General features: G+C 43.4%; 1 long non-coding RNA gene across 1 annotated transcript in view; it reads right to left on the minus strand.

Annotated features, from left to right (window-relative positions):
* Nucleotides 1-8,250: 8,250 nt before the first annotated feature.
* Nucleotides 8,251-25,674, minus strand: part of LOC136794841 (uncharacterized) — a 334,527-nt gene continuing 317,103 nt past the window's right edge. The window contains exons 3-4 of the long non-coding RNA XR_010842159.1: nt 22,925-23,048; nt 8,251-8,300 (exon numbers count right to left, since the gene is read on the minus strand). This is a non-coding gene — a long non-coding RNA (uncharacterized lncRNA). The remainder of the gene's footprint in view (nt 8,301-22,924; nt 23,049-25,674) is intronic.

Here is a 25,674-nt window from a genome sequence, read left to right on the forward strand (position 1 = left end):
TTCTGCCACTTCCCAGCTCTGTGACCTGAAATAAGTTACCTGATCTCTCCAAGCCTCAGTTTCTTTCTCTGGAAAATGGAGTTGACCATCATAGCTAACTCACAACAGTACTGCAGGGACTGAATGAGAAAATGAACACTAAATGTTTTGTAAAGGGCCATGCACACAGTAAACACTCAATTACTATTTCTTTTATCTAGTCTCAACATTGTTTTTATTATTCTTATTCCTATCAGCATGAGATTTGTTCCAGGAACTACATCCTGAGCTCCAAACAATTAATTCACAAGCCCTTTTGGGAATACAGTCCATTTGTTGGCTGGACCCCTCAGCGAAAGTTGGTGACTTACAGACAGATACAAATTTCGGTGAAATGGCCAGTAAAATACTGCCACCATTAGGTGGCGCCAGTGCCCAGCGGATCCGTGCTTGGACGCCGGCATCACCCAGGCAACAAGGGCAGGCCAGGGCTGAATCTGTACTGCAAAGGGGCAGCCCTCGGTGGGGAAACACTGAGGAGAGCAGCGGTGGTCTCAGGCTCCTGTCTGCTTTGATACGGCCACACACATGGCCCCCATGCCCCCATACAACCACACCCCCATTTGCCCTGACACTCCTCAACATGCCCCCAGGCCCCTAAAGTTTCTTACAAGACTCCCCCTCCCCAAGCTTTCCTCCCTTCCAGGGCTCCGCAATGCCCCCTTCATGACCTTGGCACACTTTTGACAGCATTCTCACCCTCCTTCACACCCTTCTCGGGGGGTGGTGCCCATGTCTTGCCACCTTGTCACCAGTGCAGTGTCAGCCTGGGCAATCCTGAAAACAGCACCCCCAATCCCAGACCTCTTGTTTTTTCAGGTTTTGGGTTGTATCTGTGGGTTTTCCTGTTTTCCCATGGGGCATAATCCTGGGCTTCTGAGTATCCATTTGAACCAGTGCCCTTAGCTCATCCTGCAGTTCCCAAGTGTCATGTGCCCTAGTTGCTAAGAGTTGTGTTTGGCTTGGCAATATGGGGGCTTTCTGGCCCTGGATATCGCTTTTCCTCCATTTCAATTGTGGGCTTGGGCCAGGCAGCCTTTGGGGGACAGTGTCGTCTTGGCTCGAAGGTTGTTGTTTTCCACCCACCATTAGCACACAGTGGGTAATGTGGCAGGTCAGAGGGGCAGGCCAGAGCTCCCGGGTGCGGAGACCTGACTATGAGCCTGTGTTCAATGGGACAGGGCTGATCTTCAGAGCTGCAAATAATACCAACAATTTATCTTGATCTTCTAGCGGAGTCTGCAGTCTGTAACGGAACACAGATGTGGACCTATAAAATTAAGCTGCTACTGGGCATCTTGGGACAGAGGCTGGAGGAGAGCCCCTGACTGGTAGGTTCTTGGTCTTTGGCTTGGCTGCCCCAGGGCTGTGGTCACAGTGGGTGCTGCTAGCAGAGATGGAAGGTCCAGCTCCTTACCTGGGGCTTTTTACCTTTACACTGGCGGGCCCCCCTGAGGTCCCAGCAGGGAGATACGGGGCACACTGAGACCCACCATTCAAGACCTTGGCTGGTAGGGTCACGTATAAGAGCTAATCAAGTCAACTCACTGCCTTTCTTCTCTTCTCCCTGCTGTGCAACGAGATCAGGCACTACAGAATGATTTTTTTTCCCCTGGAGAGCGCCTAGGAAGATCTGTATGTAAGGGTCAGGAGGGAGCACCCACAGGTCTGATGTACAGCATCCTGGGTCTTCACCCCGTTCCTGCTGATGTGACTGTGGGGAGGTCACAGTCACTCTGAGCCTTCGTTTGGGCCACCCACTGCCTAGGGCTTCATGATCCCCAAGTTCTTTGCCAGCCCTAAAAATCTAATGGTGGAAGGAACAACTGCCCCACACTGCATGAGGGGCCTGCGGGTGGCTCAGCCCAGCCCAGCTTCCCTGCTGGGAAATAAAATAACTCAGGCTCCCACTGTGAGAACGTCCATCACTAGAGCTACCCACTTCTCAGCTTGCCAGCTCCAAACCCATGGATGATATCATTGGAGAGCACTGATTAGATGGTGCACATCAGAGTTCTGTAGAAAACTTTTTAAAAAAATCAGTGCCTGGGTACTGCAGACCTGTTAAAGTATAATCTCTGGGCAGGGGGTGTCCCAGCATCATAGTGTTTACCATATACCAAGTGATTCTACTGAGTGTCTGGCATTGAGAACCCCCGTGGAGTCACTTTCCTGCTTACAAATGGTATGTATTTAATGGTACAGGTATCCCTGCTTTCCATGTCCCCTGGAAAGGGCTCTCTCTCACCCCTTCGGTAGCTCCACCTTGTATATTTAATATGTTGAGTTGATTTGACTTGTTGGAGTGTACCCACACCTTTGCAATGTAACATTTTAGACCATTTAAAACCTTTTGCTACTCAGAGTCTGGTTCCCAGATCAGCAGCACCAGCATCACTTGAGAGCTCGTTACCAATGCTGCCCCTTCCCCATCTCCTAAGTCAGCACTGGTGTTTTACCAAGATCCCAGGTGGTTCTTATGCATATTAAATTCTGAGAAGCACTGGTTTAAAAGAGGATTCTTCTCTCTCACCATTTTTCTAAGTGAAAGATTTCAAACATACAGTGGAACTGAAAGCATTTCCCAGTGGATACCCCCAAAGCAGTTCTTTGGTCACAGCCCAGCCTCCGTAGGGGACAGCGTTCTGCAGAGCCTTCCTGGAGGGGGTGCATGTGTTGCTTCTCCACGGTGCCTATTGTGTGTTCCATTTCAGGGATTGTGGGCTCTGGGGACAGGATATGTATTAAGGCAACTCTGTATATCCATGATTTTATTATCTGTGCAACACAGTTCCGTCACTGCTGGTGGTCTGTGTAGGTCTCTGCTTTGCAATTTTAGTCCTCTGATTAATGTTTTCCATATTTGAATCTCCAGCTCTCTGATGATGCCTGGCACATAGTATGTACTCAAAATATCTTTCTTGAATGGACTCTCCATCTCTCATCATGAACAACATGGCAAGAGTAATTAATTCAAGGAGCAGAGACGTTAATTGAGTTACCCGATAACAGTTAATATAAATTTGGTGAGCTGGAGAGAAATGAAAATTGACTAAGTCAACACAATTTTGTCTTTCTGTGAGCTGTCTGTGTCTTCATTTTCTAAGGGCAACTGGCAGGCAGCTCTCTTCCTGGCGGGTGCAAGTCTCCATTGAACTTTGAAGACAAGTGGCTGCTTTGTGCCTTGAAATTGGGTTTGCAGGGCTTCCCTGGTGGCGCAGTGGTTAAGAATCCGCCTGCCAATGTAGGGGACACGGGTTCAAGCCCTGGTCCGGGAAGATCCCACATGCCGTGGAGCAGCTAAGCTCGGGCACCAAAACTACTGAAGTCCACACACCTACAGCCCGTGCTCTACAACAAGAGAAGCCACCACAATGAGAAGTCTGCGCACCACAATGCAGAGTAGCCCCCGCTCGCCGCAAGTAGAGAAAGCCTGCACGCAGCAACGAAGACCAACGCAGCCAAAAATAAATAAATTTTTAAAAAGAAAAAGAAATTGAGTTTGCAGAAGAAGAAAATGCCTCCCTTTCCCAGAGCTGGTCTCACGTTTGTATTTGATGGGGATTATATTTAGGAAGAGTGAGGAATTAAGAATCTTGTGAAGGACACTTCTCCACAATCCACCTCTTTCCATTCCTCCTTCTATCCAGCACAGGGGAGATGAATGCACCATGGGTGTTCTGAGAGCACAGCAGTTCCCCTCTGCCCCAAGCCATGAAGAAATGCCCCCTGCTTGGTGAAATCCTTTTCATCCTCTAAAGCCCACTGCAGGTGTCACCTTCTCTGAAAATCATCCTCCAATCCTTGCTCCCTCAAGCCCAATCTATCACCCCTCTGTCTTTCCTCCCAACCTTCCCAGTCTGTGGGGAAGCCCTTGCTGTCTACGCTCTGATTTCTAGGAACTTCTTGAAGGCAGGGAGGATGGTTTTTCTCTCGCAGAATCTGGAAAAAAGCGAATGTGGTCCTACCACCAGTCCACCTTTCTTAAGTGTCCTGACTCACCCTCCTCGCCTGTCTGAATCCCAGGCACCCTGGAACGCTACAGAGGGTCCTGTTGGGAGGCCTCCCCTACCCCAGACAGCATCTGAGTGCTCATCTTTCCCTTCCTCGAGTCCATTATTTAGGCTTGGTGTTTCCTTGAACTTTTGCTCATTTCACACAGACTAGTCCTTACATTCATAAAAATGTAAGGACTCTGAGTCAAGGTCCATTGCAAAGGAGACACAGGCCTGTGGGACACAGTGTGCCCTCTCTCCACACGGAGCCCCCAGGCCAACCACTGACCCTCGTCTCCACATCATAGCCTAGATGTGGCTGGATCATGTGGATATATATTTCCTGATGTGGATCAGCCTCCTCTGTTTATTTTATTAAATGCATATCTTTCTGTAAATTATAGGCATGTGTTTCCTCTGTTAAGTGCTCTAGGTTAGATAAAGAGAATCTAATAGACCTGCACAAGAAGGAAGTGCACTGAGAGTGGGAAAGAGTGACCAGCCTGCAGGTTGCTGCAGGTACAGCAGCACAACAGGTAGAAAGAGGCTGCACTACCTACGGGGCTGCGAGTTGGAGAATTGGCCAGACACCCTCAGAGAGCTGACTTTACATTTAAAAAGTTATTTTTATTTTATTGAGATATAATTGACATATAATATCGCGTTAGTTTCAGGTGTACAATGAAATTTTTTTTTCCATGTGATGAGAACTTTTAAGATCTACTGTCTTAGCAACTTTCAAATACACAATATTATTAACCATTGTCATCATGCTGTAGATTATATCCCCAGGACTTGTTTACCTTATATCTGGAAGTTTGTACCTTTTGACTCCTTTCATCCAATCTCCCCATCCCACCCACCCTGCCTCTCTGGTAACCCCAGATCTCATCTTTTTCTATGAGGTGGGTTTTTTTTTGTTTTTGTTTTTTTAAGATTCTACATATTAGTGAGATCATACAGTATTTGTCTTCTCTGTCTGATTTATTTCATTTAGCAAGATGCCGTCAAGGTCCATCCATGTTGTTGTGAATGGCAGGATTTTCTTCTTTTTTATGGCTGAAGAGTATTTCATTGTGTGTGTATATACATATGCACACAATGGAATATTATAAAATATATGGATATATATCACATCTTCTTTATCCGTTCATCTATCCATGGACACTTAGATTGTTTCCATGTCTTGGCTATTGTAAATAATACTGCAGTGAACATGGGGGTACAGCTATCTTTTCAAGTTAGTGTTTTCACTTCCTTCAAATAAATACACAGAAGTGGAATTGCTGGATCACATGGGAGTCCTACTTTAAAATTTTTGAGGAACCTCCATACTGTTCTCCATAGTGGCTGCAGTAATCTACAATCCTGATGCCTTGTCTCCTGGCACATGAAGCCTCTGGATGACCCCTTAATTATAATGCAATGTTAGGAAGGCCTAGTGAAGAAAATAGCAAAACGAGTTGGGGCATCAGGGTGGAGAGGACAGTGGCTGGGGAGCAGTGAAGAAGAGGAAAGAGGTGGATAAAAGGAGGGATGTTCCCACTTCATTCATGTAAGGAAAATGTTCCTTGTACCTGAGTCTTGGCTGGAGTGTGGCTCCTTTCAGGCCCCCATAGGGTCAGGGCTCTCAGAGGGGATAGACTGAAAATCATTCCCCTGCAGGACTCTGGCTGGGGAGCAGGACTGGAGACAGCCTTCCGGGTAGGGTAGCGTCGGTGGGGTCCTGTGCTTGCCTGCTGCTTGGTCTGATTCCTGGCCAGGGTCTGGGTAAATAGAGAGCCAGCAATACTCATTTACGTTTTTCTTATCTCCCTGTATTTTCTCATTTCCCTCCCTCCTAGTCCAACAGGTAGCGGCCTCCATGCTCATTGTCTCAAGGAGACTTGTGGCAGGGAGGGAAGCACAAATAACCAGTGACTCTTTTTGACTTTTGTGTTCTGAATGCCTCTGTTGAGGGATGAGGCTTTGCAGAGGGGCTGAAAGGCAGTGGTGAGGGGACCTGTGGAAGAAATATCAATATAAACGTAGTAGGATTTCTCCAGATTGGAAAAAGGTTCCTGTGGCCTTGGTGGTGCTGGGTCAGGGAGGGAGAACAAGAGAGATGGTGGAGGAATGTTTGGCTGCATGAGCCAAAGGGCCAGTTGCCCGCATCCCAGGCAGCTGTCCTTGGGCTCTAGCAGAACCCCTAGAGAGGAGCGTTTGGCTCCAATGCCCACGGGGACCAGCGACATAGCGTGCATGAGTAGAGGGGCCTGCAGCACCCCTCTAAGCCTGCCGATTCCACCCCTCCCACATGGGTGCTATAGTTGATGCTGCCATACACCACCCAGATACCCCGTCAGACTAAAGGACTAATTCCCCAGCTGCCAGGAGCTGCCCTCAGCTGAAGAGACATACCTGGTCCAAGGTCTTGCTCCTTTCCAGGGACAGCCATAGCCAATGACTGGTTGATTCAGGAGTATAGAGGTCTGGCTCCTTTCATCACAACAAAAGGGCCACTGCCTCAGAGCTCCTCATGAGGTTGGCTGAGGTCACTGTTGAGACTGCGTGGTAGCCCAGCTTCTTCCTCTGCCCAGTTCCATACCCTTCTCTCTCCTTTCCAGGTTCTGATTCCAAGAGCACTTCTCACTTAACTTTCTGCACGTTCATCTCTGTCTCAGTGTTGGCTTCAGGGGAACGCACTCTATGAGAGGTACAGAAAACGATTTCTCTCCTGTGAGAAAAACGAAAGTGTGCAGCGATGATGCAGGGGTGATGGATGGTAGTTGACATCTGTGGGGCATCTTAGGAACTGGATGGGCTGGAGGACTCAGTCCTCTCTGAAGGGGGCAGCTGCTGCTCAGCCCCAGCTGGTCAGTGCCAAGAACAAGTGGGGCCAGTGTTTCTAAATCTTTTAAAAAGCTGGAAATTTAGATTTTTTAAAAAAATGTGAAATGTCCTGATTAAAAAAAAACAGTGTGTGGGCTAAAAAAAAAAAAAAAACAACCCCAAACCCGTCCAGGACACAACGGGTTAATAGCCTTTTAGTTTGCGGCCTCGGGTCCAGGCAGACAGGGCCAAAGGCAGTCTCAGGAAATTCCACGCCCAAATGCCAAGTGGACAAGGCTGACTGTGGGGCAGCACAAGCCTTGGGGAAAGTACTTAAGGAACACATGGGTGCCCTGTCCCAGTAAGATTTCTGTGGACAGGCCCAATGGGGAGGGAGTTAGAAACACCCAGAAAGACTGATGTTCAATGTTCAGCCAACCCAGTAGGAAGGGACTGTGAGTTAGAAATCAAGGGAAGTGGTAGGAATTAAAGGAAGCACAATTCTTGCTCACCTGAGTTTGCAGTTCAAAACTCCCACTATATAGATTGATGATACCGGAGATATCCAAAAGCTGAAAGCTGCTCCATTTATGGGGGTTCCACTCCAGTGGGTCCAAGTCACTATCTATAAAATATCAGAGTTTATCAAATCTTACCCAGTTAGATTTACTTGCATTAACACCACTCTTCCATTCTGCCAAAGGTATATCTAAGTTTTTTTTTTTTTCTAATAACACAAAGAGCTCAAGTCTGGATGAGTTGAAAATAATAACCCTGTAAGAGAATTTAATTGAATGTGTCCCTGCATGGCACCAAGGTCTGAGACATGAAAACTCCAAGTTCATGTTAATGGCACTAAAGAAATGGAAATAAATGGTTTCTTTCTTTTTCCACCACAATTCATCACAGCATCTAGATACTTCTGTAAATGATTAAAAACCAACCTTAGTCCAGCCCTCTGGTTTCAGACCCTCAAGAAAGGCTGTCCTTGAAAATCTGTGGCATGTTCATTTCAAGTGACACATCTGTGTCAGGCTGACATGTACACATGGATCTCATCACTCCCATCTTCTCCATCAGGGGAATGTGGAGTAGGGTGATGCTGTTATGGGTCCATCTAAGAGTGCCAATTATAAACTAGATCAGTCCTAATTAACCCTTGTGCTCTAGCTGTCAACATAGTGTTCAGCACAGGGAAGGGTCCTCATGAACAGAACCCCCTCGGGCAATGAGACTAGGACCCCAGCTTAGAGTCCTCCTTGATTTCCTCTTTCTTCTTCATCCCCCACCTCCTTTCATTCAGTGATTCCTCCTGACAGATTCCTTGGATCTCCTTCCCCAAGTCTACTGTTCTGGTTGAGGGTCGTCTCCTCATTCTGCATCTGGACTGCCTCATAACACTCACCCTGCTGCAGGTTATGCCCCCACTTGCAGGTGGCTGCCAGCAGGATCTTTCTAGAACACAAAACAGATTTCGTTACTCTCATGCTTAGGAATCTACATGACACTTCATTATTTTCAGGCCGAAGTCCAAACTTCTCAGCAAAGCGCTCAGTGTTTTCTGTGCCCAGCTTCACCTCCTGCCACTCACCACCTTCTTCTCCCCACCCTCACATCCCGTGTCACCCTGGACTCCCAGCTGGAGCTGGGAACAGGACCCATCCCCTGAGATGGTAAGGAGCCAGGGCTCTGCAGTCAGATAGACCAGGTGGTGAGCTCTGCTAACCAGGGCAGGTTAATTCTCTTTCTTAAACCTCCCACCTCCTTGCCAGTAAACCAGGATTGACACTTATGCCAATCCCCGCATCAGTACCACTCTCTCCAATTCCGCCTGCCATCCAGGTTTGCTGTGAGGATAAAGTGAGATTGTGAAAAACCTTTAGCAAAGTGCCAGCAAACTGGGGTCAATGGTGAATGAACTCTGGCTGGGTAGAGAGGCCTGGAAGGGGGTATGTAAGAGGCTAACAGTGACTGCCTCGGTGGTGGGACTCTGGGGGACTTTTTTACTTTCCTTATCGTATATTATGTGAAAATATGTTATGATTTCCTACAACATGCAGGTCTTATCAAGACACAGCTGGAAATGATTTCCTCTCTAGAACCTCCCTAACTTGCCTGGATAGAATGAGTCTCCTGTACCTTCTACTTCCATCAGCACTCTGTACCTGTCTGTGACATAGCCGGCATGGCTGGTGATGGCTCATTTGCCCTCCTGCACTCCACACTGAATCCATGTTTCTGTGGGTCTCTGTTTCCCCAGGACTCCGTCCAGCACTTGGCATTGGGTGTGTGGTGGGCTGTCAGTGCTGGTTCCTTTGACTTGAATGGAGGCCTCTCTCACTAAGAATCACCCAGACACTGCGTCCCCAGGCTTTGGTATTCTTCTATTTAATGTTTATAAGATTTTAGGAAACACACATTTTCAAGAGATACATGTTCTCCCACTGAAAGTCAAGCTGTTCATTGTATGCGGTCAGGTCACTAGAAAAGAATGCACAGGCAGCCAGGCTTCTCATGAACCTTGGGAAGTAGCTTCTCTCTCCCTCTCAGCTCCCTGGCCCCCTGGGGATTCCCATGTCCAACCAGCTGAGTAAGGACTTTCTGAGCCCCTAAACATGCAGCGCTACTCGCTCGGACCTAGGTTTGTCAGGACACCTGCTTCTCCCATAGCTACAACTGTCTCCTTGCTTCCTGACAGGTGCCCCCTAAAGCCCAACTTCCTAAAGGCTCATGACCAGCCTGGTGGTCTCATCTGAGAGCAGAGTTCTGTCCTGTGTGTGATAAGGCCAGGGAGACCCAGGCCCCTCATTTAGGGGCAAGATGTACTGATTCTTTCCAAGCAGGACATGTTTTGGTTTTAATCCTTACCCTAGATAGACACTTTAAAATTCCATGTATACCCATTTCCTTACTTTGGAAAAAAAGGTATAGGTAGAGTATAGTGAACGAAACTTAACCCCTTTAAAATTTCACTGTGGGTTATCTCAAGATTCGATGAAATTTTGGAAATAAGAGTCCTACGCACATATGTATTCATTGAATGCGTATCAAGGCGTAACATAGCAAAGCATGTTTTTTTTTTAACATCTTTATTGGAGTATAATTGCTTTACAATATTGTGTTAGTTTCTGCTGTATAAGAGAGTGAATCAACTATACGTACACATATATCCCCATATCCCTTCCCTCTTGCGTCTCCCTACAACCCTCCCTATCCCACCGCTCTAGGTGGTCACAAAGCACTGAGCTGATCTCCCTGTGCTATGCAGCTGCTTCCCACTAGCTATCTATTTTACATTTGGTAGTGCATATATGTACATGCCACTCTCTCACTTTGTCCCAGCTTACCCTTCCCCCTCCCCGTGTCCTCAAGTCCATTCTCTATGTCTGTGTCTTTGTTTGCCCTGCCCCTAGGTTCCTCAGAACCAATTTTTAAAAAAATATTTCATACATATGTGTTAGCATACGGTATTTCTTTTTCTCTTTCTGACTTACTTCACTCTGTATGACAGACTCTAGGTCCATCCACCTCATTACAAATAACTCAATTTCATTTCTTTTTATGGCTGAGTAATATTCCATTGTATATATGTGCCACATCTGCTTTATCCATTCATCTGTCACTGGACACTTAGGTTGCTTCCATGTCCTGGCTATTGTAAATAGAGCTGCAGTGAACATTGCGGTACATGACTCTTTTTGAATTATGGCTTTCTAAGGGTATATGTCCAGTAGTGGGATCGCTGGGTCGTACAGTAGTTCTATTTTTAGTTTTTTAAGGAAACTCCATACTGTTCTCCATAGTGGCTGTATCAATTTACGTTCCCAACAACAGTGCAAGAGGGTTCCCTGTCTCCACACCCTCTCCAGTATTTATTGTTTGTAGATTTTTTTTTTTTTTTTTTTTGCGGTACATGGGCCTCTCACTGTTGTGGCCTCTCCCATTGCGGAGCACAGGCTCCGGACGTGCAGGCTCAGCAGCCATGGCTCACGGGCCCAGCCACTCCTTGGCATGTGGGATCTTCCCAGACCGGGGCACGAACCCACGTCCCCTGCATCGGCAGGCAGACTCTCAACCACTGTGCCACCAGGGAAGCCCCTGTTTGTAGATTTTTTGATGATGCCCATTCTGACTGCTCTGAGGTGATACCTCATTGTAGCTGTGATTTGCATTTCTCTAATGATTAGTGATGTTGAGCATCCTTTCATGTTTGTTGGCAAACTGTATATCTTCTTTGGAGAAATGTCTATTTAGGTCTTCTGCCCATTTTTGGATTGGGTTGTTCGTTTTTTTGATATTGAGCTGCATGAGCTGCTTCTAAATTTTGGAGATTAATCCTTCGTCAGTTGCTTCATTTGCAAATATCTTCTCCCATTCTGAGAGTTGTCTTTTTGCCTTGCTTATGTCTTCCTTTGCTGTGCAAAGGCTTTTAAGTTTCATTAGGTCCCATTTGTTTATTTTTGTTTTTACTTCCATTTCTCTAGGAGGTGGGTCAAAAAGGATCTTGCTGTGATTTATGTCATAGAGTGTTCTGCCTATGTTTTCCTCTAAGAGTTTTATAGTGACTGGCCTTACATTTAGGTCTTTAATCCATTTTGCATTTACTGTTGTGTATTGTGCTAGGGACTGTTCTAATTTTATTCTTTTACATGTAGCTGTCCAGTTTTCCCAGTAACACTTATTGAAGAGGCGGTCTTTTCTCCATTGTATATTCTTGCCTCTGTTATCAAAAATAAGGTGACTATATGTGTGTGGGTTTATTTCTGGGCTTTCTGTCCTGTTCCATTGATCTATAATTCTGTTTTTGTGCCAGTACCATACTGTCTTGATTACTGTAGCTCTGTAGTATAGTCTGAGGTGTGGGAGCCTGATTCCTCCAGCTCCGTTTTTCTTTCTCAAGATTGCTTTGACTGTTCAGGGTCTTTTGTGTTTCCATACAAATTGTGAAAATTTTTATTCTAGTTCAGTGAAAAATCCCATTGGTAGTTTGATAGGGATTGTACTGAATCTCTAGATTGCTTTGGGTAGTGTAGTCATTTTCACAATGTTGATTCTTCCAGTCCAAGAACATGATGTATCTCTCCATATGTTTGTATCAACTTTAATTTATTTCATCAGTGTCTTATAGTTTTTTGCATACAGGTCTTTTTTCTCCTTAGGTAGGTTTATTTCTAGGTATTTTATTCTTTTTGTTGCAACGGTAAATGGGAGTGTTTTCTTAACTTTACTTTCAGATTTTTCATCATTAGTGTATAGGAATGCAAGAGATTTCTGTGCATTTATTTTGTATCCTGCTACTTTACCAAATTCATTGATTAGCTCTAGTAGTTTTCTGGTAGCATCTTTAGGATTCTCTATGTATAGTATCATGTCACCTGCAAACAGTGACAGTTTTACTTCTTCTTTTCCTATTTGGATTCCTTTTATTTTTTTTTCTTCTCTGACTGTTGTGGGTAAAACTTCCAAAACGATGTTGAATAACAGTGGTCAGAGTGGACAACCTTGCCTTGTTCCTGATCTTAGAAGAAATGGTTTCAGGTTTTCACCATTGAGAACGACGATGGCTGTGGATTTGTCATATGTGGCCTTTATTATGTTGAGGTAAGTTCCCCCTAGCCTACCTTCTAGAAGGTTTTTTTTTAAATCATAAATGGGTGTTGAATCTTGTTGAAAGCTTTTTCTGCATCTATTGAGATGATCATATGGTTTTTCTCCTTCAGTTTGTTAATATAGTTTATCACATTGATTGAGTTGCATGTATTGAAGAATCCTTGCGTTCCTGGGATAAACCCCACTTGATCATGGTGTATGATCCTTTTAATGTGCTGTTGAATTCTGTTTGCTAGTATTTTGTTGAGGATTTTTGCATCTATTTTCATCAGTGATACTGGCCTGTAGTTTTCTTTCTTTGTGACAACTTTGTCTGGTTTTTGAATCAGGGTGATGGCGGCCTCGTAGAATGAGTTTGGGAGTGTTCCTCCCTGTGCTATATTTTGGAAGAGTTTGAGAAGGACATGTGATAGCTCTTCTCTAAATGTTTGATAGAATTTACCTGTGAAGTCATGTGGTCCTGGGCTTTTGTTTGTTGGAAGATTTTTATTCACAGTTTCAATTTCAGTGCTTGTGATTGGTCTGTTTATATTTTCTATTTCTTCCTGGTTCAGTCTCAGAAGGTTGTGCATTTCTAAGAATTTGTCCATTTCTTCCAGGTTGTCCATTTTATTGGCATATAGTTGCTTGCAGTAATCTCTCATGATCCTTTGTATTTCTGCAGTGCCAGTTGTTATTCCTCCTTTTTCATTTCTAATTCTATTGATTTGAGTCTTCTCCCTGTTTTTCTTGATGAGTCTGGCTAATGGTTTATCAATTTTGTTTATCTTCTCAAAGAGCCACCTTTTAGTTTTATTGATCTTTGCTATTGTTTCCTTCATTTGTTTTCCATTTATTTCTGATCTGATCTGTATGATTTGTTTCCTTCTCCTAACTTTGGGGTTTTTTTGTTCTTCTTTCTCTAATTGCTTTAGGTGTAAGGTTAGGTTGTTTATTTGAGATGTCTCTTGTTTTTTGAGGTAGAACTGTATTGCTGTAAACTTCCCTCTTAGAACTGCTTTTGCTGCATCCCATAGGTTTCGGGTCATCATGTTTTCATTGTCATTTATTTCTAGGTATTTTTTGATTTCCTCTTTGATTTCTTCAGTGATCTCTTGGTTATTTAGTAGTGTTTTGTTTAGACTCCATGTGTTTGTATTTTTTACAGTTTTCTTCCTGTAATTGATATCTAGTCTCATTGCGTTGTGGTTGGAAAAGATACTTGATACGATTTCAATTTTCTTAAATTTACCAAGGCTTGATTTGGGACCCATGATACGATCTATCCTGGAGAATGGTCCAGGAGCACTTGAGAAGAAAGTGTATTCTGTTGTTTTTGGATGGAATGTCCTATAAATATCAGTTAAGTCCATCTTGTTTAATGTATCATCTAAAGCTTATGTTTCCTTACTTATTTTCACTTTGGATGATCTGTCCATTGGTGAAAGTAGGGTGTTAAAGTCCCCTACTATGGCTGTGTTACTGTCGATTTCCCCTTTTATGGCTGTTAGCATTTGTGTTTTGTATTGAGGTGCTCCTATGTTGGGTGCACAAATATTTACAATTGTTATATCTTCTTGGATTGACCCCTTGATCACTGTGTAGTGTCCTTCCTTGTCTCCTGTAACATTCTTTATTTTAAAGTCTATTTTATCTGATACAAGTATTGCTACTGCAGCTTTCTTTTGATTTCCATTTGCATGGAATATCTTTTTCCATCCCCTCACTTTCAGTCTGTTTGTGTCCCTAGGTCTGAAGTGGGTCTCTTGTAGACAGCATATATATGGATCTTATTTTTGTGTGCATTCAGTCAGTCTATGTCTTTTGGTTGGAGCATTTAAACCACCTACATTTAAGGTAGTTATTGATATGTATGTTCCTATTACCATTTTCTTAATTGTTTGGGGTTTGTTATTGTATGTCTTTTCCTTCTCTTGTGTTTCCTGCCTAGAGAAGTTCCTTTAGCATTTGTCGTAAAGCTGGTTTGGTAGTGCTGAATTTTCTGAGCTTCTGCTTGTCTGTAAAGTTTTTAATTTCTCTGTCGAATGGGAATGAGATCCTTGCTGGGTAGAGTAACCTTGGTTGTAGGTTTTTCCCTTTCATCCCTTTAAATATGTCCTGCCACTCCCTTCTGTCTTGAAGAGCTTCTGCTGAAAGATCAGCTGTTAACATACAAGGGAATCCCCATAGGGTTATTTGTTGCTTTTCCCTTGTTGCTTTTAATATTTTTTTCTTTGTATTATTTAATTTTGTATTTTTATTTATTTAACTTTTGATAGTGTGATTAATATGTGTCTTGGTGTGTTTCTCCTTGGATTTATCTTGTATGGGTCTCTCTGCATTTCCTGGACTTGACTATTTTCTTTCCCATATTAGGGAAGTTTTCAACTATAATCTCTTCAAATATTTCCTCAGTTCCTTTCTTTTTCTCTTCTTCTTCTGGGACCCCTATAATTCGAATGTTGGTGTGTTCAATGTTGTCCCAGAGGTCTCTGAGACTGTCCTCAATTCTTTTCATTCTTTTTTCTTTATTCTGCTCTGTGGTAGTTATTTCCACTATTTTATATTCCAGCTCACTTATCTGTTCTTCTGCCTCAGGTATTCTGCTATTGATTCCTTCTAGAGAATTTTTAATTTCATTTATTGTGTTGTTCATCATTGTTTGTTTGCTCTTTAGTTCTTCTGGGTCCTTGTTAAACGTTTCTTGTATTTTCTCCATTCTATTTCCAAGATTTTGGATCATCTTTACTATCACTACTCTGAATTCTTTTTCAGGTAGACTGCCTATTTCCTCTTCATTTGTTGGTCTGGTGGGGTTTTACCTTGCTCCTTCATCTGCTGTGTGTTTCTCTGTCTTCTTATTTTGCTTAACTTACTGTGTTTGGGTCTCCTTTTTGCAGGCTGCAAGTTCGTAGTTCCCATTGTTTTTGGTGTCTGTCCCCAGTGCCTAAGGTTGGCTCAATGGGTTGCACAGGCTTTCTGGTGGAGGGGACTGGTGCCTGTGTTCTGGTGGATGAGGCTGGATCTTGTCTTTCTGCTGCAGGACCACTGGAGGTGGTGTGTTTTGGGGTGTCTGTGAATTTATTATGATTTTAGGCAGACTCTCTGCTAACGGGTGGGGTTGTGTTCCTGTCTTGCTAGTTGTTTGGCATAGGGTGTCCAGCACTGTAGCTTGCTGGTCGTTGAGTGGAGCTGGGTCTTAGTGTTGAGATGGAGATCTCTGGGAGAGCTTTCACTGTTTGATATTATGTGGAGCTGGGAAGTCTCTGGTGGACCAGTGTCCTGAACTTGGCTCTCCCATCTCAGAGGCACAGCCCTGATGCCCGGCTGGAGCACCAAGAGCCTTTCAGCCACATGGCTCAGAAGAAAAGGGGGTGAAAAAGAAAGAAAGAAAGAAAGAAAGATAGTAAAATAAAGTTATTAAAATAAATTTATTTAAAAGTAATTTAAAAAAAGAAAAAAAACAAAGAAAGAAAGAAAGAAGAGAGAACCAAACCAGAAACAAATCTACCAATGATAACAAGCACTAAAAACTAAGTACAGACAGAATCTTAGGAAAAATGGTAAAAGCAAAGCTATACAGACAAAAATCACACAAAGAAGCATACACATACACACTCACAAAAAAGAGAAAAAAAGAAAAAATATATATATCTATATATAAAAAATAAAAAGGAAGAGAGCAACCAAATCAATAAATAAATCAACCAATGATAATAAGCTCTAAATACTAAACTAAGATAAACATAAAACCAGAAACAAATTAGATGCAGAGAGCAAACCCCAAGGCTACAGTTGCTCCCAAAGTCCACCTCCTCAATTTTGGGATGATTCTTTGTCTATTCAGGTATTCCACAGATGCAGGGTACATCAGGTTGATTGTGGAGATTTAATCCACTGCTCCTGAGGCTGCTGGCAGAGATTTCCCTTTCTCTTCTTTGTCCTCACAGCTCCTGGGGTTCAGCTGTGGATTTGGACCTGCCTCTGCGTGTAGGTCACCTGAGGGCGTCTGTTCTTCCCTCAGACAGGACGGGGTTAAAGAAGCAGCTGATTTGGAGCCTCTGGCTCACTCAGGCCAGGGGGAGGGAGGGGTACAGAATGCGGGGTGAGACTGCAGTGGCAGAGGCCAGCATGACATTGCAAAAGCCTGAGGCATACCGTGTGCTCTCCCGGGGAAGTTGTCCCTGGATCATGGGACCCTGGCAGTGGTGGGCTGCATAGGCTCCCGGTAAAGCATGTTAAATTCAATTAAGGTGTGACAGAATAAATTTAAGTACTATAAATTTAATTAAGGTATAACATGGTAAAGTATGTCAAGTATACCATTCGTAGCATACAGCTTGATAATTTTAACATAAGTAATCACATGTCTAACTACCACCCAGGTGGAGATATAGGACATCCCAGAATTCCAGAAGTTTTCTTTATGCTCCTTCTCAGTCTACACTCCCAGCCCCAAGGTAACCACTGGTGTGACTTCCAATTAGAGATGGTATATATTTAGACTCGAATGTATTTTTCTCCAGAAAGTCTCTTGTCTTCTGCAGTTGTCTTGTTTTACAGCTAAAATCATATTTTGTGGGTTTTATGGTTTTTGTCATTAAGAACCATGTTGCTTTTTACAACTGCAGAAGTAAGTAGTGTTTTGAGGTTTTGGAATTTGAGTGTTCTTTTCGGATTTTATTTGATTATTTCTGAGTTACTGTTGATCTGGTCTCTCGGGAATGCTAGCATTTGAGGTTTTTATGTAGATTATTCAGTGAGATAGTCCTCCAAGTTAAAAATGTTATAAGTAAGCTCCTCTATTCCACAATAGGTTCTAATAATGAAACTTACTTATTTACTCAAAAAAGAGTTAAGATAACTTATAAAGAAAAATAAAATAGATAATAGTGGAAACAAAAAATAGATGTAAAAGGAGAAAGAAGGAAAAACAAAGTAAAGAGCCAGAGCATTCAAAATGATAAGGGGTCTTAATATTTGGATTTACAGATTATAAAGTTGCTTTCATTAGCATTTCTAATTATAAACTATCAATCATCAAGATAATTGAAGCTTGTCTTAACGGACAGACTGCTTAGATAATATGTTCTTACAGAAATAGGCTGAAGTTTCTCCATAAAGATTTTCAGATGGGAAGTGTTCATTAGGGCATCAATTCCAATGAATTGTTGGAAAAGACAAAGTGATATCTACTTTGGGCACAACTGTCCTGCCTAACAAAATGCAGTAAGCTTCTCTTTACTCCTTGTTGGCAAATTCTACTTTAAGTATGGAAACATCTCTCAATTAGAATTTCTCAAAGGATGATCTTTGAGATTCTTCCTACTTGGAAGTGTTGTTCCCACTGCTGTTGGTTGGTGGGAACAGGTATCTCAAGGACAAGCGGCCATGTCCATTGTCTCACCAGGCTATCATCACACCTACCATAGTGTTTGGTATGTAACAGGCCACTAGGAAACACTGTTGGATGTTGGATGAAGGAATGATCCTCATTCCTTGCACACGGAAGGAGCTAGGAATTATCTGTCCCAGCACATGGCTCTCCTCCCTCGCCTGCCCTGAGAGGTCTGATAAGAGCTTTCCCATCAGCCTGAATACATCTGTGCACATCTGTTACTAAGTGCATTAACATGCTTCTCAATTTGCTTTTATCACAAAATGTGGTCCATCAGGCAGATTTCTTATGACATAAGTGCTACTGCCTTAACTTCTGGGGGGAAAAGTCTATTTTTCAAAATACTAAAGACACATCTAGGAAACCACTGTGAGGTTTTAGTTGCTTTAATGAAGAGCCCTCAAACTTTGTGTGTAATGTCCTATAAACTACTGGGCACATCTCGTCAGGGTGAAAACAATCCTGTTGTTACACTGCGGTTGATATGGGGTCACTGAAAATGGGTCCACTTTTCTGTATACTTTAATGAACATTCCACCCTGCAGAGGAAACATCTTCAAATCCCCTCTCCCCCCAACACACATGTTTGGTCATAACATAAATTGCTGGTCAAGATCACGTCTCTCTACTCATTCCCATCAAACAAAAATAAAAGGTCTGCCTGTAAAAATCATGCTCTCACTGTGAAATATCCATTTGAAGTAAAGAGAGGGTAGAACAATTTCCACTGGGTGCTGCATTGCATCCTGCAGTCCCTATGTCCACGGGCTCCTAGCAGCTCTCCTTGTGCAGTAACACAGGTCTCCTGTAGGTGGCTCTGCCTCCCTATTATCTCCTTCTACCCGAAAGTGGCCACAAATCTTTAAGCTCCAGTCCTACTTCTGTTGGAGCTTGAGCCGGGCGCTCTGAAATGTATACCCAAACCTCACTAGCCTGGATGTTAGTGGATGCTGCTCATGCAGAAGAGAAAGCCATTAGACATTTAAATGAGGGGACATTGGGAAAATCCACTGGTGGGCAGCCCTGGTCTAGTCTCAGCAAAGCTGCTGCCATCACTTCAGTCTGGTGATGGGAGTGGACTAGACTCAGGTTCTAAGTGTCAGACTAGTATTTCCAAACGTGTATTTTTCAAGACACGAACTTGGCAAGATTCTCAGTGAAAAAACAAATAGTTAAATAAATTTAGGTAAGGCTGTATACTGTTCTCTTTGGAGTGTCGTAAAGCAGCATCTTAATATTTTAAAAGCTCTGAAAAGTTCTGCAGGAAAAAAAATCTGTTTAGCTTTGCTTAACTCAGGATTTTATGAACGCAGCACCTACAAATATCAAGTAGAGTCACGTTCTGTAGAATGCATTCCTGGAGGTGATTGCCATCTACAGTGATTCTAGGGGTGAGAACCTGGGGCCTCTACACTTTTCTGGGGTGGAAGGAGGGTGCCGCAAAGGCTCTTACCTTTGGCAACTCTGCCAAGCAACCAGCTCTCATGAGAGGGGATGTGTGTGTGTGGACTGCCCAACACATACTATGGAAACTGCCCAATCCTCCAATTGGGAAAGGGGAAATCCCATTTATTGGGTGCTTTATCTGTGCCAGGAGCTGGGCTAGATTCTTTTTATGCACAATGAATGTATTCTTCCTGGCATCTCCTGAGTAGACAGAATCTCCACTTCACAGGAAAGAAGACTGATGAGCAGGGTGGCAGGGTCACCTGCTTGAGTTGCATGTAAGCCAAGTGGCAGAGCCAAGACTGAAACCGGCTGGCCTCAAATGCCCTTACTTTGTATTTTGCTTTGTTTTTAAGACACTATACCAGTGACTTATTGAGAGTATTTTAGTAAGGAAGTAATTTGGATTGATTTAACTTCAACAGTCCATGAAGATGCAGAGGAAAGAGTGGACATAACATAGGAGACCCAGGTAAGAATCCCAGGGTTACCACTTCCTGCCTGGGTGGCCCTGGGCACAAGTTATTTAACCTCTTTGAGCTCCAATTACCTCTCTCCTAAAATAAGAATTATTTATGAAGAATTAAATTAGAACTAAGGGTATGGACTAAGTACATATATACTTAGCTCCAAAATGTCTGTATAGTCCCATGAGTCAGCATTTGCCATCCCCACCAGCCACAGGCAAGCAGTGGCTGCTCACGTTCTGCCCAGAGCTCTGAAGCATTAGGCCTGAAGGGCCAGCAGTGGGGCAGCACAACTCAGGTTGTCTCTTCTACACCTCCCTAGGGTGTCAGAGCCTTGGATGTTAGCCAGCACCAGGTCAGAGAATAGACCCGAAGCAAGGTCCCAGTTATCAGAAGTCAAAGCTAAATTTAGGATGCAACTGTGAAAATGAATACTCAACAGGCTCTGTGAAGTAGTGAGGTGAGTAATTATCTGGCAAATTTGATTACTGTAGACAGGCCATGCTGATAATTTGCCCAGTTCTCAGCCAAATAACCCCTCCCTCTCCCCCAATATTTTTCTTCGCTGAACCATCTTGGTCCTCTCCCTTGTGATCCTTTTCATGTTTTATCCTTAGTTGTATGGGGTTTTCTTTTGTGGGAATTATTAAATATTTCTCTTCCCTCAGACCTAAGATTGCAAACTGGTGACCTTGGGATGCCAAGAATGCCCTCAGAATGTTCCATTTGGCCAGGTTAAGAAAATCGAGGTTTCCTTAGAAAATTTAGAGATTTCACACAAAAATTTAGATTTATCTATCATATGATTCAGCAATTCCACTCCTGGGTATGCATCTGAAGAAAATGAAAACACTAATTCAAAAGGATACATGCACCCCAATGTTCCTAGCAGCATTATTTATGATTGCCAAGATATGAAAGCAACCTAAGTGTCCATCAACAGAGGAATGGATAAAGAAGATGTGGTATATACGTACAATGGAATACTACTCAGCAGTAAGAAAGAATGAAATAATGTCATTTGCAACAACATGGATGGACTTGGAAGGTATTATGCTAAGTGAAATAAGTCAGACAGAGAAAGACAAATATATCACTTCTATGTGGAATCTGAAAAATAAAACAAACTAGTGAATATAACAAAAAGAAACAGACTCACAGATACAGAGAATAAACTAGTGGTGCTCAGTGGGGAGATGGAAGGGGGGAGGGGAATAAGAGGTACAAACTATTGTGTATAAAATAAATAAGCCACAAGGATATATTGTACAGCACAGGGAATAATGCTAATATTTTATAGTAACTTTAAATGGAGTATAATTTGTAAAAATATTGAATCAATATGCTATATACCTGAGACTAATATAATATTGTGAAATCAACTATACTTCAATAAAAAAATTTAGATTTCTGTTTCATCTTGAAAAACTAGTAAGATGGAGCTACACAAGGCCCGGGTTCCCCCATGGCCTACCTGAGAAGGGACAGGTAACTGCTGCCCCTTCTCAGTGTATCTGGTTTCTTCCTGTCCCACCAAGCCCACCCCAAAGTTCCCACAGCAACTGGAACTTGTTAGAAATGTAAAATCTCAGGCCCTACCCCCCAGACCTATTAATACAGAATCTCTTCGTGGGGAGGCCTAGAAATTTGGGTCTGAATCACCCTCCAGGTGATTCTGATCCAGGCCCAAGTTTGAGATCCACGTGTATAGAAAGATCCCTGAATGATACTCAGCAGTCATGGTTTTGCTTCAGCTTTGGCATTAGACTCTAGTTAAAACTTGGTCTCATTCATTCAGCTAGGCATCTAATGCCCAGAATTATGGAGCACTAATATGTAACAAGCACTGTGCTAGTTGCTGCTGATACAGAGGTGACCAAGACAGACAGAGTTTCTGACTTGCTCTCACAGAGCACGTAGTCCAGTGAGGGACAGAGACAGAGACCTCAGTTTGGTGACCTGTGCTTATTACTGGGCCTGGTCAGCAGTTTTCAAGCTGACCGGTCTCGAGCTCTGCAGAAGGAAGAGGTAGAGAAGGAGGCTAGGGAGGGGCTAGGTCTCACCTTTGGATTAACCTGAGCATCTCTGTTTTTATCTCTTTTATATTTTAGATTTCCAAATAAGACTGAATTGGAGGGGAAAGGGTTCTGCAGTTAAATAATTTGAATGCTACTAGACTAGCCAATCATTTAGGTAGCTTCAGGTCTAAAATGCTAAGAAACACATTGGAGCACTAGCAAAAGTTTTTTTTCTTTTAGGTGAAGGGCATGGATAAGCATCCTAAAAGACACAGCCTGCATCACACCCATTAGGATGGCTATTATCAGAAAACAACAGAAAACTATAAGTGTTGGTGAGGCTGTACAGAAACTGGAACTCTTGTGTATTGCTGGTAAGAATGTAAAATGTGGAATGTAAAACTGTGGAAAACAATATTATGGTTCCTTAAAACATGAAACACAGAATTACCAAATGATCCAGAAATTCAACTTCTGGGTTATACTCGAAAGACTAGAAAGCAGGGACTCAAATATTTGTACACCAATATCGTTAGCAGCATTACAATAGCCAAAAGGTGGAAGCAACCCAAATGTCCATTGATGGATGAATGGGTAAATAAAATGTGGAATATACATACAATGGAATATTTTTCAGCCTTAAAAGGGTAGGAAATTCTGACACGTGCTACAACATAGTTGAACCCTGAGGACATTATGCTCTGAGAAATAAGCCAGTCACAAAAGGAAAAATGTTTGATTCTACTTACATGAGGTACCTAGAGTACTTCAAATTCATAGAGACAGAAAGTAGAAGAGAAGTTACCAGGGGCTGGGGGGAGAGAGGAATGAGAAGTTAGGGTTTAATGGGTACAGAGTTTCAGTTTGGGGTGATGATAAAGTCCTGGAGATGGATGGTGGTGACGACTGCACAATGATGTGAATGTATTCAATGCTACTGACCTGTACACTTAAAAATGGTTAAGATGGTAACATTTATGTAACTTTCTCCACAATAAAAAGAAACTCATCCTACAATTTGCCTATAATATGGCCATCCCACTCTCTCCTCCCTTCATTTTGTCTTCATTCAAGCTTTTTGCTGTTGTTGTTGTTGTTGCTGCTGCTGTTTTGAATAATTTACCACTGGAAGGTCAATGCAAACGCAACAATCTCACTCACTTGGTGGAGGTGGCAAAATACTCCAGGTAGTGGCTGAGAATTGTAGCTGGTATGGGTCACTGGAAAAGGTCCATGTCACTGCCCGAGTTGGTCCTGCTGAACTTGAGGGGAGGATGGGTATGATCTGGAAGACAAAATACCAAAGATAATAATTGTAAACACTCCTAGGAGATCCAGGCAATTGTAATCTTCTAGAGCCTCAGGTATTTTCTCATGCAAGGTGGAGAGAATTGCTTCATGGCTCAGTAATCTCAACCACAAAGGATTCAAAGGATGGTTTAAATCCTTTAGCCCAGTGGTCCTCACGCTTTGGTGTGCATCAAGCTTATCTGGAGGGCTTTGTTAAAACACAGATTGCTGGCTCCTACGCCCAGAGTTTCTGATTTAGTAGGTCCTACGAATCTGTATTCCCAGGCGATGCTAATGTCAGTCTGGGACCACACTTTGAGAACCACTGTTTTAGGCAGCTTAGTTTTCAGCTGAGAAGGAATGAAACATAGGTGGGAGGGAAAAGCTGACAGGGAGGGTGATGGATGTGCATGGTGCAATGGGGTGCAGGGAGGGTAAGGATGAAATCAGCTCAACTTGGTTTCCAGTGTCATTTCCAGCACCTTTGCTGTGGTTTGAGGGTAAGTAACTTAATTTCCTCATTGTTTAAAATGCAGAACTTTCGTGAGGATTAGAAAATCTGTGTGTGTAACTCCTGGTACCATGCTCACTTAAAGGCATCTACCATTTTGTTATGTTACCCTGGTGGGGAGCTTTGGGGACAACACGAGCATGTGAGGGCCTGAGGGCAGGGGCACCCAGAATGGGAAAGGAAGCATTGGAAGGGGACAGGGAGAGGGGAGCAAAAACCTATCCACAGTTTTGCATGGGTCTGGCTTTGTTCCAAGCTCAATAGGTTTCGAATCCCCAGAAAAGCTGGCAATTGGACTCTTAAAGATGTCCATCTAACCACAAACGAGTCCCACTTGCTCTAAATCATCTTTAACGCTTCAGCTGGCCAGAGCACACCATGAGTCATTCACGAGCGTGCTGAAATCTGGAGACTTCCCTAAAGGCCCCAGAGGTACAACCTCTCAGGCCCAAGGTGCTCTCAGCTGATTGAATATGATGGGAGCTGTGTTACAATATGTCACCCAGCCCCCTATCATTCACCCAGTCACCATCTCCTCAGTCACCACTGGTCAGTGTCACTGTCATGAATTAGCACTTCTCATCGGCTTGGACATCAAGGGGCAAGTCTGAGGTCCCTTTCCTGGCCTGGTTTCCAAAGGAAAGCTGTGTTGACACAGAGTCTGGTGAAATGCATTTTCATCAGGGCTATACAACAGGCTTCCGGGTGGATTTGGGAGCCACCTAACTGACCGTGCCTTGTTGTGCTCCGCCGCCATGGCGACAAGGGGACATGCTGATGGATCAGGGACGATGTTGTTGAGTGACATGGCCATGCACACGTCACCAGCAAGTTCTTAAAAGCAGAAATGCTCACAGGTATTAGATCCCTGTCATTGTATTAAGACTCATTTATTTTTGGCATTTTCTCTAAGGAAAAAAATGTGGATGGTAACAATAATACAACAGCATCCAACCATTTAGATTGTGAAGTGACAAAACCAAGGTCAGCTTTATTGGGGGAAGGAAAATGAACAGCTCCGCCGAAGGGTGCAGCCCCAGCCCCGGAGGCCTCCTTCTTGAGCGTTTAACCTGTTTATAGAGAGAACCCAGGTAAACGGGCCCTAGTGCGGCAGTGCTGAGGAGGCTCACAGAGGAGTCTGCTGGGGAAACTTTTGGTTTCAGTATTTGTGATGGTGCCGTTGTTGCAATGTGTGCTTGCAGAAAGCTGAAAAGAAGCGGTTTGAGAAACACCTTTCTCCAGGCTGCCATTTCCCAGACTGCTTTGCAGGAAAGCAGCTCCTGAAGATGTTAGCAGAAGCACCATGCAAAAGTGATTTTAAAAGTTTGGGAAACATTTCCCTCTCGACCTGTGGTCAGCAGACTTGCTGCACAAAGTCAAGTCAGGAAAGAGAAACATTTCCAGGCTCCGTTTTAAAAAAGGAAAAAGATGTTCTAAATCAGGAAGTACAAAATTTGGAACTATGCTTAGGTGCTCTTTCATCGTCCTCCTCTCTGAGGAGGGGACAGGAGCCTTTTGCTCTTCTTCATGGGGTTGGTAAATTTCTTGCTCCCTTGGTCTGGTTTGCTCCATATGCCCAGCATCTGGAGTCCCACAAGGGGCCCTCCCCAGAGGCAGCCTGTGTTCAGGATTTGACCTTGGGACAGCTACCTATCCTTGGTTGGAGGTGACCCAGGGGAGGAAGCAGAGCTGGCCAGAATGTGATCAGAGAGGCCTTTCTAGGACACAATGTGAGCAAGGGAATCAATCTCATTTAATTTAGTTTCTTGCTCCTGAAGTTTCACCAGGGAACAGATCATAAAGCTGGGTGACCATCACGTGCTTATCTCTCTCTATCAGACTGTAAATTCCTTAAGAGCCTTGCCTTGTGCCTGGTGCATGCTGTGTATATTTTATGCATACTTGACAATAATGTATATTCTCTAAAGGTTGGGCATCGTTAATATACATTCAAGTTGTTCATTAACATATTCAAATCTTCTATTTCTTTGCTGATTTTTTTGGTCTGCTCATTCTACTTGTTTCTGTGATAACTGTCCTACAATCTTTTACCAGTGCAGTGGATTTGACATTTTCTTTCTGTAGTTGTCAATTTTTGCTTTGTATGACC

The sequence above is a fragment of the Kogia breviceps genome, chromosome 9 (assembly GCF_026419965.1).
Source record: "Kogia breviceps isolate mKogBre1 chromosome 9, mKogBre1 haplotype 1, whole genome shotgun sequence".
Taxonomy (NCBI): Eukaryota; Metazoa; Chordata; class Mammalia; order Artiodactyla; family Physeteridae; genus Kogia; species Kogia breviceps.